The following is a 14,382-nucleotide window of genomic DNA, read 5'->3' on the forward strand; positions in this document are numbered from 1 at the left end:
GCAACATGTTCGAGGATGTTGCAAGTGCTGTTTCAAGCTCTAACAGCATGCAACAGGGCTAACAGCGCGGCTCGATGCAACCTCTGTTCTATTTTGTTATTCAATTCGAATCTGTTTGAATGCCAAACAATGTTTTTTAAATTTTCAAAATTTTAATAAATTTCAACACATATTTTCAAATCATGCAATGTATAAATACGTATAAATTATATTAAAAAATATCATAAATAATTTATACGAATCAATTTAGTGTTCGCTATACATTTTTTTTTCTGTGCAAGCAAATTTGGGTATATTGCCGGCCGATGTGCCACGATTTTTGGCCATCTGTCTTTTGGCCTTAATTGCACTCTGATTTGCTGTTAGCAGCGCCACCTTCCGCCAAAAGTGTGGACCACCAACTGTTGCCGGAGAAGATGAAGAAAAGATCACATAAAGTATAAACCCTTTAAACGCTGCAGATTGAGATAAAGTAGGAGAATTGGCCGTCAAGAGGTCAATGCTGTCGGGACAGCAGCTGTTCACCAGCATCTCTCCTCCTTCTTCGCACCCACAATTCTTCCCGTTTTGGTAGAAATCTGCAGTCTTTCTTCGGATTGTGGAATGCCAGAAGGGCTGTGAAGAGCGACATATGGTCCTCTTCCGAGCAATTTGAGTAAAAAGACCAAATCTGTGGCTTGACAAAACGGAGGAAGTCCCATGGGAACCACACAGAGAAGTGTTAAACAAAATTTTCAAAAAGCGATTAATTTAACATTAAATTAGCTTTATTTTAACATTAAGCAGCTCATTTTGAAGTGCCAACATTGCTACGCTTTTTGCTGCATACATAATTTAGTTGGATTAAGAACATTTCAAATGTCACACTTGTAAAGCCAAACTCAGCTGAAAACTCAAACTCTGTGGGAGCCATTTTACTAGGTGCGACTTGTTAATCAATCGACTGCATGATGAGTTGATTCTAAGTTTTCCCATAATTGAATCGATACACAAGCTGTGCGCTCCACGAGATACATGGAGATACAGAAGATGCAAAGATACCAGCGATGAAGATGTACTGTTGGATGGGAAGATTTCGGCACTGGAGACATGCAAGACCAAAATAAACAAGTTTCGGGAGGGAAATTTATGGCACGATTGCTGCGAACGCAATTTAAACTACGCGTGTGAGGGAGGCACCGCCGGAAAATCGGAAAATTCGAGGGAGTGATGAAGTGTCGGCTCTCTTCCAATTTTCCGCTCTCTCTTCGCGCCTCTTTCCTCGCATTTCTTGCCTTTTCGAGGGGGGATTTTCCAAGCACCGCTGATTTTCTTCGGTTCCCCAAGTAATTGTCGTGTAATTTATGGCCGCCGTATGGGAATATCAATGCATTGCGCTCTAAATTTACACAAAGACGACAGATAAGACGAACGTTGCATAGTTAGGGCATTTCCTCTCTACATATGCGTAGTCCAAAATTGTTTATAAACACCCCAACGAACTATAACAAAAAGCCTTTCTCGATAAGAAGGTTCATGGCTAGATGCCATAAATTCCATTGGCAAGATAGGATTTCTGTTGCTGCATTTTGAAACACTGCATAACCAATAAAATCTAAATGCATGCACAAGCTTTGTCCTTAAATATTTCAGATAGCTCCTTATCACGTACACCCTTTTTAACCCCAAAACAAATTTGTTATAGCTAATTTGTGGTTTCTATTCCAAAATATAAACTCATGGGATCTATACAATTCAAAGCTACACTTACGAGCGTCTTAAAGTATTTCTTGAATTCAATACTTATTTCCATAGCACATTGAATCAAATCAAAATTAAGTACCATCTCGGCTCTGTTTATCCCTGTTTTTAGTTGACAGTTTTGGCTGCTCATTAAGGTGAGGAAAAGGGGCGGAGGGAAAAACTCTCCATGGCAACTGCAGATGCAGACATTCAGTGCCGTCCCCCATTTGGATTTTCCATCATTGTTGCCAGGCAGCTAAATATAAGCACTCAGACGTGTAAGTTAAATGTCCCCTACCACCGATCCGAAGTCCACATCCCGTATTCCTGTTTTCCGTAACCCCCACCTCATCCCCATTTCCATCTCCCGTACAGCTGTACTTTGGCACGCTTTTCCGCTCCCGATACTCCGGGATTCTGGGATTCAAGGGCAGAAAGACACCGCCAATCTCCTGGAGCGTCGTCCTTCCCCCGGGATTGTTGCAGACTCCTCGAACTATTTTTGAACGTCCGGCCGTTCTTTTCCTTTTTTTTTTTGCACTGCGCCGTGTTCCCCTGGAAATTCCCGTGTTTTTGCCTTTTTTTCGAAACCGATACCCTGGAAAGCCGGGGAGTTATCGGCTAACCCGACTGATGGGTTCCCTGAAAACGTTTCAAGAATTTTCTAAATTTTAGTTAACTTATTTTGAACTATTTATTACAGGTTTTGAATTAAAAAAGATGGTCAGCCACTGAAGTGATATGTTAAATTTCCCGAGGACTTCCAGCGATTGAGTTTCTTTGCATCTAATCCCCATTCTTGCTCCCCACAAGCCCCCCTCGGTACAGAGGCCAATGCCAGCGTCTCTTTTTATGTGTGTTTACTGTGAAATTTATTTTTAATTTCAACGACGCGAACTGCACCCTCCTCCTTCCTCGTTTGATTTTCCCTTTTTTTCGCCTGGCTGTAAAAAGATGCCATGGAAAGGGAAAACATTTAAACAGGATGCAGCATTTCCAGTCGTGCGGCAGGGGATGAGGTGAAATGGGGAAAAATGTCCCACCCAAGTCATGCTGAAATTGCTTAAAAATTGCCAGACAGTGCAAATATGTTCCAGCCAAAAAAGGGGGGGCACCAAAGGGGATGCTGACTCAAAGTCCCCCGGCTACCCCGCCCCTGAAGTTGACAGCAGCGGCAGCAACAAATAGTTTTCAGCCCTCCAAAAAAAAAAAAAAAAAGAAGAGAGAAATAAAGTGAAATAAAAATATAACAAAATGCAAAGCGAAAGGGATCAAGACCTCCTCCTCCTCTTCCCCTGGAAAGCCCCCGCCCATGGCTGTCAGTCTGGGGCGCATTAAAATGCAGAATGAGGAGCATTTCATTTGCCGCCGTCGCCTGGCGAAATTCAAAATCAGCAAATTACGTGCTGGGCAGAATGTAACTAACACTTTGCCAGTCAAACCAAGTTGCCCCCTCCCAACCCACCTCCGCCTCCGCAGTTCCCATTTCACACAACCCCTTCGCGCGCCTAAGACGACATGTAATTATCGTTCAAATGGATAGTTCGCGGGGGGTGGTGACAAAGAAAAAAAAAAGAAGTGTCGCTGAATGGTAGCCAAGAGTAAATAAGCCAAAGGTTAAGCGCAGTCACAGTGACTGGCAGTTGCAGTTTCCAGATTTGAATTCAAGATTATATTATTGAGCAGCTTCACGCTGTGAGGGCATGAGTAAATCATCCAGGCTCTGAGGACATTATTTATCATTTCATAACTCTCAGCTATCAGGCTGGCAAATATACTACAAATTAATTTATTACAATTTGCAGTCAACGTTTTTCCTGTAGCCTGTAACCCAAGTCGTATTTCTTACAGGCCAGACGAAATCCCACCCTGCGCATCAGTTAATTGGGAAATGGTCCTAATAAGACCGGGTGCTTCGATTCCTGGGGGTCATTGGCAACAGCTGTTGGTGGAAATGGTCGCCACAGCGCCCCCATCGTTTTGCCCCTTCCCCCCGCACGATGAAGTCTTAGAGTTTTCTTTGCGAAAAGAAAAGCGGCGGTGCTGAATTTCGGTCCCGTCCATTGGCCTCACGTACGAGTGGGTTTTTATTTTGCCCAAGTTCATTTAAATTTCCCCCGTCCGTCCATCAGTCCAAGCCTCCTAAACCAACTCGTTGCCGATTACTTTCGCTGTCTAAATTATTTGTGCAAAAAAAAACACGGCTTACCGCATACCGAAGACCACATACCCTGGGAAAATGTTTTCAGTTTTAACAAAATAATAAAGAAATACAAAACTTGTAGATACTAAGCCATATTAATTTAAAAACTACAATACTGATTCTAGGGTAGCAAAATGGTTTGTTTTTTGGCTGGGTAAAATACGGTTTTGGGTGTTGGGAGCGACAGGCGGCTCAAGGTGAATGGCGCAACGGTAATTAGTTAAAAAGCAGCTGCCTGCGAATGCGACTCGATGAGTCGTGAGTGCACTGCGAGAAATAGTCAATACAAAAAGAGTTCCTAGCAATATACGAGTAAATTAAAATATAATATACGAGTTAATTAAAATATGAGCCCTCAAAGCGTAGACTTTTATTTGAAGATATTTTAAGGTAACTCGCTGCTTAAAATGCATTGAATTTTAACTATAACATTGCATCCTTTTTCTTTCTCAGTGTACTTGGAAGGCTCGACCGTCTTTGGAGGATTCCGATTGCTGGGGGAATGAGCGGGGTGGGTGCACCGGTTTATAGCACGTTTGGGATCCAACTCTGGCAGGCGGGGGCGTGGCACGGGCAGGGGCGTTTTCGTGGTGAGAGAGGGGCTTTGGGGGGGTGTGCACTTGACCGGCTGCCGTTCGCTTGACAAAAGTGAAATGTAAGTAATTAAAATTGCCAACGTTTTAGCCTCGCTTCATTTGTAACTCGAAACTTGAAATGTATTTGCCAGCCGTCCGTCCGCGTCCTCCGGGTATTCACTGTATGTCTGCGCCGTCGTAATTTGTAATTTGGATTTCCCATTCACTTTCGAAATTGATAAAAAGATAAACTACCCAAAATACTGATACACAAATTCGTACAATTCGTTAATATTTAAGTTAAATACAAGTCACAATATATTGTGTTCAACCCCTGCGAGTTTACACCTTGCCATCCTTCAGGTTTCCTCCTCCGTTTGTGTTTTCACATTGTTGAGCTTGTATTAATATTATTATTATGATATATATATTTTTGCTATTTATTTGTTTTGTTTTTTTCGGTTTTGCCTTTCTGTTTTTCATTATTATTATTTTCGGCGGCAGAAGAGGCTGCAAAATCGCTGAAAAGGCACGTAGCCCATTGATGAAATGAAAAGCGTGGAATGAAGACGCCTCTGGTGGGCAGGGGCGGCGAAGGATGGGGGAGGGGTTTGAGACAGGGTCGAGCCACTTCACCACGTCGCCGCCTGGCACTTGGCTTTCATTTCAGAATTTTATTTGGACTCTGTTCTCATCTTTTCCACTTCGATTTTCCATTTCTGTATGAAAATTGCTGATAATCAGTGGATCCCCTCCATTTCCCATCCTCGTTACCCAAAGTGCGAGCTGATCACTCGAAGGGGTCTTCTGATTGTGATAAGCGTCGGAAAAATAAATGAGGAGTGGGCTGCCAGAATTGGGAATAGAAAATGACAATCGGCGCTGGTGAGTGGAAAGATAATGCTGCAATTAAATTCGATTCATAGTACACCGATTTCATAGATCTTTAAATACAGTTTCATGTGCACATATGCATTTTCTAACCAGAAAGCAATGAATTCTTTGCAGAATTATTATTTTTCGCAGTGAACTAGTGGCTAAAACAATAATTTGCTCTCGACGATCGATCGAATTGATAGATAATTCAATCAGGCATTCATTACATAAATGCGCCAAGCAATTTCCAACATTTTCCCTCAGATTGCGTTTTAAAGATGCATCTGCATCTTGTACCCTTTTGCTTCTGCTCTGGGGTATTTAAACGTATATGCATTTATATACATACATACATACATATATGCAAGTAGAAGATATATGTGCTCAGCCATTGTGACACTCGCTGCGTAAAAATCATGTTAAATAAATGAAATTGTCATACTCGATGGCTTTGATGGGGCAGCTGAAAGCGAAAAATGAAGACGAAGACGAAGATGTAGACTCAGACACCCAGATGATGATGATGATGACGATGGGATGGGGACCTGGGATGGGGTCTTGGGTCTTGGGATGGGGTCTTGAGATAGGATGACTTGGGCTGCAGATGGATTCGAGATGGCTTGCCAATGGAGTGGATGCTGCAGGCTGCAGCCTGACAATGACGTTGACGTTGTGTCGCCCTGATGACTTTCAATGAGTCAACTCCAGGTTCTCCAACTCCACCACCCGAAGATTCTCAGTCCAGAGTCGCCCCTTTCGTTCCAAGAAAAGCCCCCAAAGGCCCCATTTTCCTCCCAATCACAAAGTATTTTTTTTTTTGAGCTGTAATTATTACCCGACATTATCAGCTTCTCTCTTGCAGACCGATTGATAAAAATAAAGTAATCTCGCGGTCTTCGAAATTGTCACCAGCTTAAGTATATTTTTAAGTTTTTAATACACAGCAATAGAGTATAGAGTTTTCATATTCCCATTTAATTATATGTTTGTTTTACATAAGTTAAGACTTATTGTAAATTATAAAAAATATGGTTTCAACTTTTGAACTATGTTTCACATTAATCGAGAAAGTGAATTACATTTAATTTTTTATATAAAAAAAATGTCAGAGCATTGCAAAGTTCGGTCATTAAGCCAGCGGTTTTTCCTCGGTTTTTTTCCCCATTTCATTGAATGGTTGGTTTCATGCACGAAATTTATTGTTATTATTAGGAGAGCAATCGCCCCGATTGATAGGGGAATTTTCGGGGGACACTCTCGCTTATTTCCATCAAAAGCATGAGCATATATACATTAAAGTTTTTTTTTTTTTTTATGATCCGGGGCTGAGTAAAAATTTATGTGAAAATTCATAATTGGATTATGGCACTCGGAGCTCTTGGTTAGCGGTCGTCGCCTTTGAGGAGGTCCCCATTTCTCTGCCGGCAAGTGACAATGAACTTGAAAATGGAAAATGTGGAAAATGTGGAAAAGCGCTCGAGGGGCAGCATGACTGTGTCTTGTGGTTTTCGGATTTTCATCGCTCCGCTCCTTCCCCTTCATTTTTTCACAGTGCTCAACTAGGTTTTTCTGCGATTAAAAAGGGGTTTATTGGCCATGTGACGACTGTATTCAAAAGGTGTACGCGGTTAGATGACTTTGTTTGGCTTCCACACAGCATTTTAAAAAGTTTAACGCAACAGCTGAGTTTTTGCTTCGAAATTTCTTCAGCAAGTGAGCAAGAAAATGAGATTTTTCAATAGCTTAAATGAAATTGTTTTATTCAGCTGCACTTTTAGCACGACGTTGGCAATGTTTCAACCTGTTCGCTGACCTGTCAGAACCCCGTTTATAAATCGAAACCCATCATCGATTACACCCCACTCTTCGGGTTTACAGATGAAATATGCATGTATTTAAATGCGTTACAATAAATTTTTGATTTATTTGCGACGCCATTGACTGAATTTTAAATGACAGCGATTTATTTCAGATTTATACATAACAAAAAGGCGATGAGAAAAAAATTAAACCATCTGCCTGGAGATTTTTTAGAGGAACGGCCATATGAAGCGCTTTTTGTATTTGTACATTTTTTGGCATAGATGCGAGAGTTTTTATAACACGATAGCTCATATATGTATATATATATATGTATATGTGGCCCTTATCTATGTCCATCAGCTTATATGATGAAAAATCAGCCATCATTTTTCACTTGCTTTAAAAATGTTATTTTTGTTAGATTTAATTCGTGACAACTTTGTTTTAGCAGCAGTCCAATCTTGTTCTTTGCCATTTTAATATAATACCATAAAGAAAATGTGGTTCGATTAACTTTGTTGGGGTGGCAAAGCTGCCTATGCTACCGACTTAATTAGGCATCGCCAACGAAAAAACACCTAAGCGCAGCTTTTACTTTTGGCCTGGGAAACTCCGTGTACTTTGCGCAAGTTTCAATGAAAACAACAAATTAACTGAGACGAAAAGCTAGCGGGGCGAGGGGGCTTTTCCCCTCGGAAAACACAAATTATCAAAGCAAAAGGCGCTTGAAAAAAGACTTGAAGAGTAACTGGGGCCTGGTAATTATGCCGTCTTACTTCTGTGGTTTGTTTTTCTCACCTTTTTCGGATTCAATTTCACATAATGAAGTTTACAGACTTTAACCGGTGAGGGCCTATTAAGGTTGTAACTAAACTCCATACCATGCATTTGCTTAAATTGCATGTGTTCATATATTTATTTTAAAGAACAAATCAAATTAGAAATGTAAACGGCCGATACAACGACCCCCACAAATGGCCACTCCCCCTCCTTCCGCCCCCACACACAGAGAAATCCTAAGTGCTTTGTCTAAATATACGATTGCCAGCCGAAGCCGCGCTTGTCTGCCGCATAAATCCCGGAAAATCTCAGACTATATAGGTTATTTCATTCGTCCGACACACTCCCTAAACTAAAAATAACTGCAAATTGTCTAGAATTTACGGAGCACGGGAAATGGAGGAAAAAGGGAAACCGAGAGAATTTCCAACTTGCCTGTTGAGTAATTCTACGAAAGATCGTCTCCGTCTGGGAATTGGTTTTCCCTGCTTGAAGAGCCCTAAAGACATCTAATGAGCATCATTAGGTTGTCTGTATCTCTGTATCTTGTATCTCGGGATTCGGGATCGGGATCGGGATGTGTGTGTATATCTGTCGAACAGGATTTGTTTATAATGAAGTCGAAAAGACAGAGACGTGACTAAAAAGGACGGCTAGAGTGCGAAAAAGAGAGGGCACCAAAGGATCATTTCTCCGGATCTTGACGGCAATTTCAGCTGCAGTCTGCTTGGAAACCGTGTGTGATTGTAATGTAAACTTTGAGATATTTGAATAATCAACAATGATCGATGGCTGAGTGATAAAATCGTTGGGTTTTTGAGTGGGTGTGCGCATTTGCTTGCCCTGCATCCACCTCTAGTTATCTACGAGTACCTTTCCTGTCTTGTTTTGGTCACCTTTGACCTCTGCCGCCCTGAATTCCTCTTTCTATGCTTCTTCTGCTCTGGGCATCGCATCTTCCGGCCTCGCTTGACATTTTTACGATCGCCCTTTTCTTGTTCTGGAATCTTTATTGTCTCTGGTTCTGTTTTTGGTCTCCGACTCTCACACAATCCTTGATATTTTCATTAGTAATTAAATAAAATTTACAATAATTTTTGGTGCACCTACCGCCCTTCTTTCCATTCGACTTTTCCCTGGAATTTGGCTTTTCTCACACGCTTAACCCTCGTGTCTCCGGGGGGCTATTAAATGCCATCTTGTTGCCTCTTTCACTGCTCATGGTTGTTGCAACACACACCTCGCGAAAGAGACAGGTAGTGGGCAGAGAGAGAGAGAGCGGACGATAGCATTTGAAATCCCATTTCTCGTCGTTCACCTTCCGCAGCAGTTAAAAATAATGACAATTGAAATCTGGGAACTATCAGAAGCCAAAGAGGAAGCCAAGATCTGCTTAGGCATAATTTTGATGAAATATTATTCCGAAATATATTGAACGACCGACCGAAGAGAAGTTTGAGTTCCGTACTTCAAATGAGGAAATTTCGGTACATGTGGCATCACACATACATTACATAAATAATAATAATAAAAAAAAAAATGATCGAATATCAAATGAATTTTTGACTGAAAAGTCAATAGATTTTTGTGTTATTTATTACCCAATGCCCTTTATTATAATTCCATTCCGAGCTCATCCATCAAAACCTATGTGTATCCGTATCTGTTGGCCTCATTTTTCTACTTCTCCCGATTTCTCCATTTCTCTGGCTTTGTGCACAGTCAATTGGCAACCTTGTCCCGCTTGAGAATGGGTTCTCGAGCGGATCGGTTGCGAGCAGTAAAAGTTATAACATTTCTGCATAATTTGTGGGCCAGAGAACTGGCGGATTCTGTTGTTCTTGCAGCGGCAACCTTGGCAGAGCCAAAAACCAAGTCAGTGGCGTGTGGGAAAAGTAACTGAAGTATCTGCTTATCTGACGGGAGTATCTGCTCCGGCGCTCTGGAATCTGTGGCCTGGCTAATTGCAGTTGCAGATTTTGCCCGTCGCCGGGGTGTCAATTAAATTCACTCGCAGTCGGAAGGTGCAATATCGCAGCAGCAACACTGGAGTGGCAATGTTTCTGCAGCAGAAGCAGCATCAGCAACACATCTGCAGCACAGCTGCTCCTCAGAGTTCGTCGGAGGTCAGACTGCGAAAAAGATGTGAAAAAAAAGGGAAGCTGAAAAATATGAGGGAGCGGCAGTGCGACAAGTGCAGCGATGGCATCCCGTCCATGCACTTTATACCATTTAGTTTTCCATTACAACATTTTCCTGGGCTCTCATTTTTCCAGCATTTTCTGCTCCGCTTTTGCGATGGGAAAAAATGCAGACCAGCGACAATTTGTAATGCGATTAATGCGGCTGATTAAGTTTTGGCTTTCAAAGAATAGTAACAGTTGGCACAGTGGGCCTGGGCAGGCGAAAAAAAAAATTATACCTTGAAACCTTGAATTAATATCTAATAACATTCAATATAATCAATATATTCCTCACAATATCATAAGTTTCTTAAGCTGTTTGTTTCTGCGCACAAATTCTGCGAGAATATTTCCAATGAAATTGCATATATGGCGACTCCAATTAGAGTAGGCCTGTATACCTCCAGAGAAGCCCCTGTTTAAAATAGAATTCCCCCGAGAACGATTCGATGCTGCGGCTGATAAAATCACTCGATTTCTTACGATTCTCCGCAGATATATTCGAAACACTGGAACCCGAGACAGCTGCGGCTCACACAAATCAGGGAATGAAAATAAAAACGAGACCGAGCAACAGAAACGGAGTAAAAAACGCCAGAACAATATATATATATATATATATGTGGCATGGGCATGGGGAATCCAGGAGAGTGGAAAAAATCGAGTGCAAACGCACGAACTGCATTCGTAGCTGGATTTCGCTGTGGCCCCCGCACCCTACAAGTTGATATTGCTGCTGCTTAGATGATGTTTCTGCTGTGGTGCAATGTGCTGCATTTCCGGTAGCTGCTCAGGATCGACAGGCCTTCTTCTTCTGCCCTCGGTGCGTGTCTTTTACTGGTGCGTGTGTCTCACTTCTGCCCGAATACCCCGGATACCCCGGATACCCGCTTCCCCGATTCCCTGACTCACCGTCTCGTCTCTCGGATTTTCAAACCTTCTAGCCCAGAGAAGACGTGCCTGTTGGGCCCTGCAATTGATTTCTTTGAATTTTTTCGCTCGTTTGTTTTGCAGTTGGTCCTTACTTTTCTGGTGATATCTGTTTTCTACACGGCGAGAAAATCTACGTTAAGTTGTCGCACTTGATATTGTGCAGCTATATATGATCGCTTCTAGTTGCTCAAATTATAACAAAATAAAAATGCATATACGTGATTTAAATTATTTAATTTAAGCGTAGTACGTTTAATTTCTTCCAACACAACTATTTCTTGTGATGTTTTCTTCGCCGTGTTTGTTGCTGTTTTGTTGCTAAGCATTGTGTGAAGTCATTTTGTACCTGTGCCCAGGTAATGGGTAATGGCACCCCGCCTGCGGTGATGCTCGGAAAATACTTCTAGCCTTATTTTCTGACCCTGGGACCTTGGCGACACGGCTTCCTGTGAGCCGGAATGCGTCTGTGATGATCCTGTGAAAACTGCACACACCCATCTGCAATTAACAAACAGAAGTGAGGCTGCCGTTTCGGGATTAGGAAAGCAGACGTGCGCAGCCCGGGGATATTTGGGATATTCGGGATCTGCGAGATCTGCGGGATCTGCGGGTCTTTAGCGTGTCATTGTCAGTTTCCCACACGAATGGACAGACTTCGGACGTCGGGAATCATAATTTGCCTTAATCTATAATTTGTGAAGGAGACGGAGAGGGCAGGATCCCGATGAGATTGGTTTGCGTGTACGACCTTCTGCCAGCAATTAATGTGTCCACTTCTCGGAGGAGTTTTTCCATCTCCGCCAAGCCCCTGGTTAGTTACCTGTTCATAATTCTCACCTCAACTCTTTGCGCCTCATTATGAAAACAAGTCGGGAAGCCAGCCAGCCAGGCCACAAATCAAAGAGATCCGAGCCGGCCCAGAAAAACAAGAGCGGTGCCGAGGATCAGGGAAGGGAAACAACGAGGCACACATATTTATAATAATATAATAACCTTTGGTTTTTTCCTTACAACCAGCTCATCCTCATTTGAAGAGTTCTCTTCGATGAGAGGAAATCATTATTTCGCCATCAATAATTTTCAATTTTAGCTGACAAAAAACAGGCTAGCTCGAATTCTCATCTTTACTGCATCAACAATACGGCAATATTAGTTTTGGACTTTTCACATTGCGCCAGTAATTAACCAACCATTTCAGTTCTGTACGTTGTTTTTTGTGGATTATTGTATTTTGGATAGTTAAATATAAATTGCCAGGTACAAAACGGCAAGCGAATTCAATAAATTAATTTTGTGTCGAGTTTTTTGGCTTCCATGCATTTTACTGCTTTATTTCATCAAACACTTCGCTAGAATAATAATGCCCCAAAGTGCAATCATTTGGCCGAACATATAATATTCATAAACGTATATTTTTTGACATTTTAGTTTCAGCTCCTCTTTGGTGCTTAATTCATTTCATTTCTGCTTAATCATTCGAAAACCTGAAAACGAAAACAGATATCAGAACATTTTTATGCAAATGCTACCTGTGTAATGTGACAATGAGGTCATCGAATGTTCCACAAAAACATCGACGGTTTGCGGATGGATTATGAATTGCTGGAATGCGTTGCAAATTTCCAGTTTATGGCAACATTTACCGCAAAATTTGCGTAGCAATTGGTCAATAATTTTCACCATTAGAGGGCTTCTAATTTGCAACTTTAGAGGACCACCGACCAGGTTGCAAACGCAGTTTTATGGTGGACAAAGCAATTCCACTATTTTGATCATATTTGGGAGCCTACAGAGTTGCAATCATTGGTTTTGATCGTTGTGGTGTGACCATCGCTTTACAAAATACATCAAAAGCATTATAGTAATGTTATAGCTCCTTTAAAATCGAAACAAAATTCTCCCTGTTTTTGGGTGCAGGCTAATTTCTGCCACGTGCCCGGGCAAACTAAGAACTCAGGCCCATAAACGAATGACTAACTGATTGACTGACGTACTGAATTTCCCCGAGGAAAGTGTTTTGTAGTTGCCGGTTGCATAATTTCGTGCCCATCAAACGTTGCCCAAATAGCAAAAAGGACACTTTTCGCTTGAGTGACTCACGGACAAACGGCCTGTGAATGAGTACATACATACATATGTATATCGAAGGGGGTCGCGTGCCCAGGCGCAGGTGCACTGATTACCGCCTGAGTCACTTACCCTCGAAAGCAGATCCAGATCCCTTCCGAGGCATTTGTCAACGTCACAACTCTGCTCCTTGACTTCGGGGGTGGACTTTCTGTCCTTTGTGTTTGCCTTGCCCTTGTTGCTATTGCTGTTGCTGCTGCTTTTGCTTTTGCCTTTTTCTGCATCATTCACTTCCGGTCCGTGGCTGCAACGTGACTCATTTGGCCCGGCGTCGGGGGGAAACCCTTTGCGATAGACGTACCCTGTGTCGCCAGAGGTATTCTAATTTCTTTTTAATTTCCAGGCACCAAATGTAAAACAGGCTCGACCAAATTAAGCATTGAAACCAGAAGAAATTATGGAAATTGCGTAACTTTTGTTTCTGTTCAATTTCTTCGTTTTCATTTACTCTTTTTCATTATATGCTTAAAAAAAAGGGCATTTCAAATGTCCTGCAAACTGTCGAATGTCCAAATGCTAATTGGCCACGCCTACGAGCCGGCCACAGGCTTATGGCAACATCAGCACCACCGTCAGCAGCTTCAGCACCACTGGCACCACCGCCGGGAACAGTCTGCAAGTCAGTCAAGGCTCTTGAAAGTTCGAGCTGCATGTCACACGGGTTTGTTGCCCCAATCCAGGCTGCACTGTACTGCACGGATGAGCAGATCGAGGAACCCCACATGCCTAGCTAAGAGTGACATACATAAATGTATATATAATCATAAATTTCTGAAAATCACAAATCATCATTATGTAAGTACTTGAGCTAGCGCGCTAAATTATTACTGGTGGGATAATTCCCTTGCGTCACGATCCTGTAGCTTAGTGTCGCAGGATGTGGGATGCCTGCAGGATGCCAGGATGTGGCGGATGGCGAAATGCAAAGTACGCTTGATTTACAGTCATTAAAAGGGGTCTCCTCCGTCATCGCCATTGCCATCGCCACCGTCATCTTGGCTTCCTTGGCAAATTGCGCTAGACAGGATCGTCGGGTTTTGTGGTAGGCACAGGCACAGGCACTCTCACATTTGCCTGGCGGTGGCATTTTAATTGGCAGCCCAGGACGAGAAAAACATGGGCAGGAATTCGCCAAAGACGGAAGCGCATATTCTCCTTCATACCGTTGCATGTCCTCGGG

Source organism: Drosophila simulans, chromosome X (assembly GCF_016746395.2).
Source record: "Drosophila simulans strain w501 chromosome X, Prin_Dsim_3.1, whole genome shotgun sequence".
NCBI lineage: Eukaryota > Metazoa > Arthropoda > Insecta > Diptera > Drosophilidae > Drosophila > Drosophila simulans.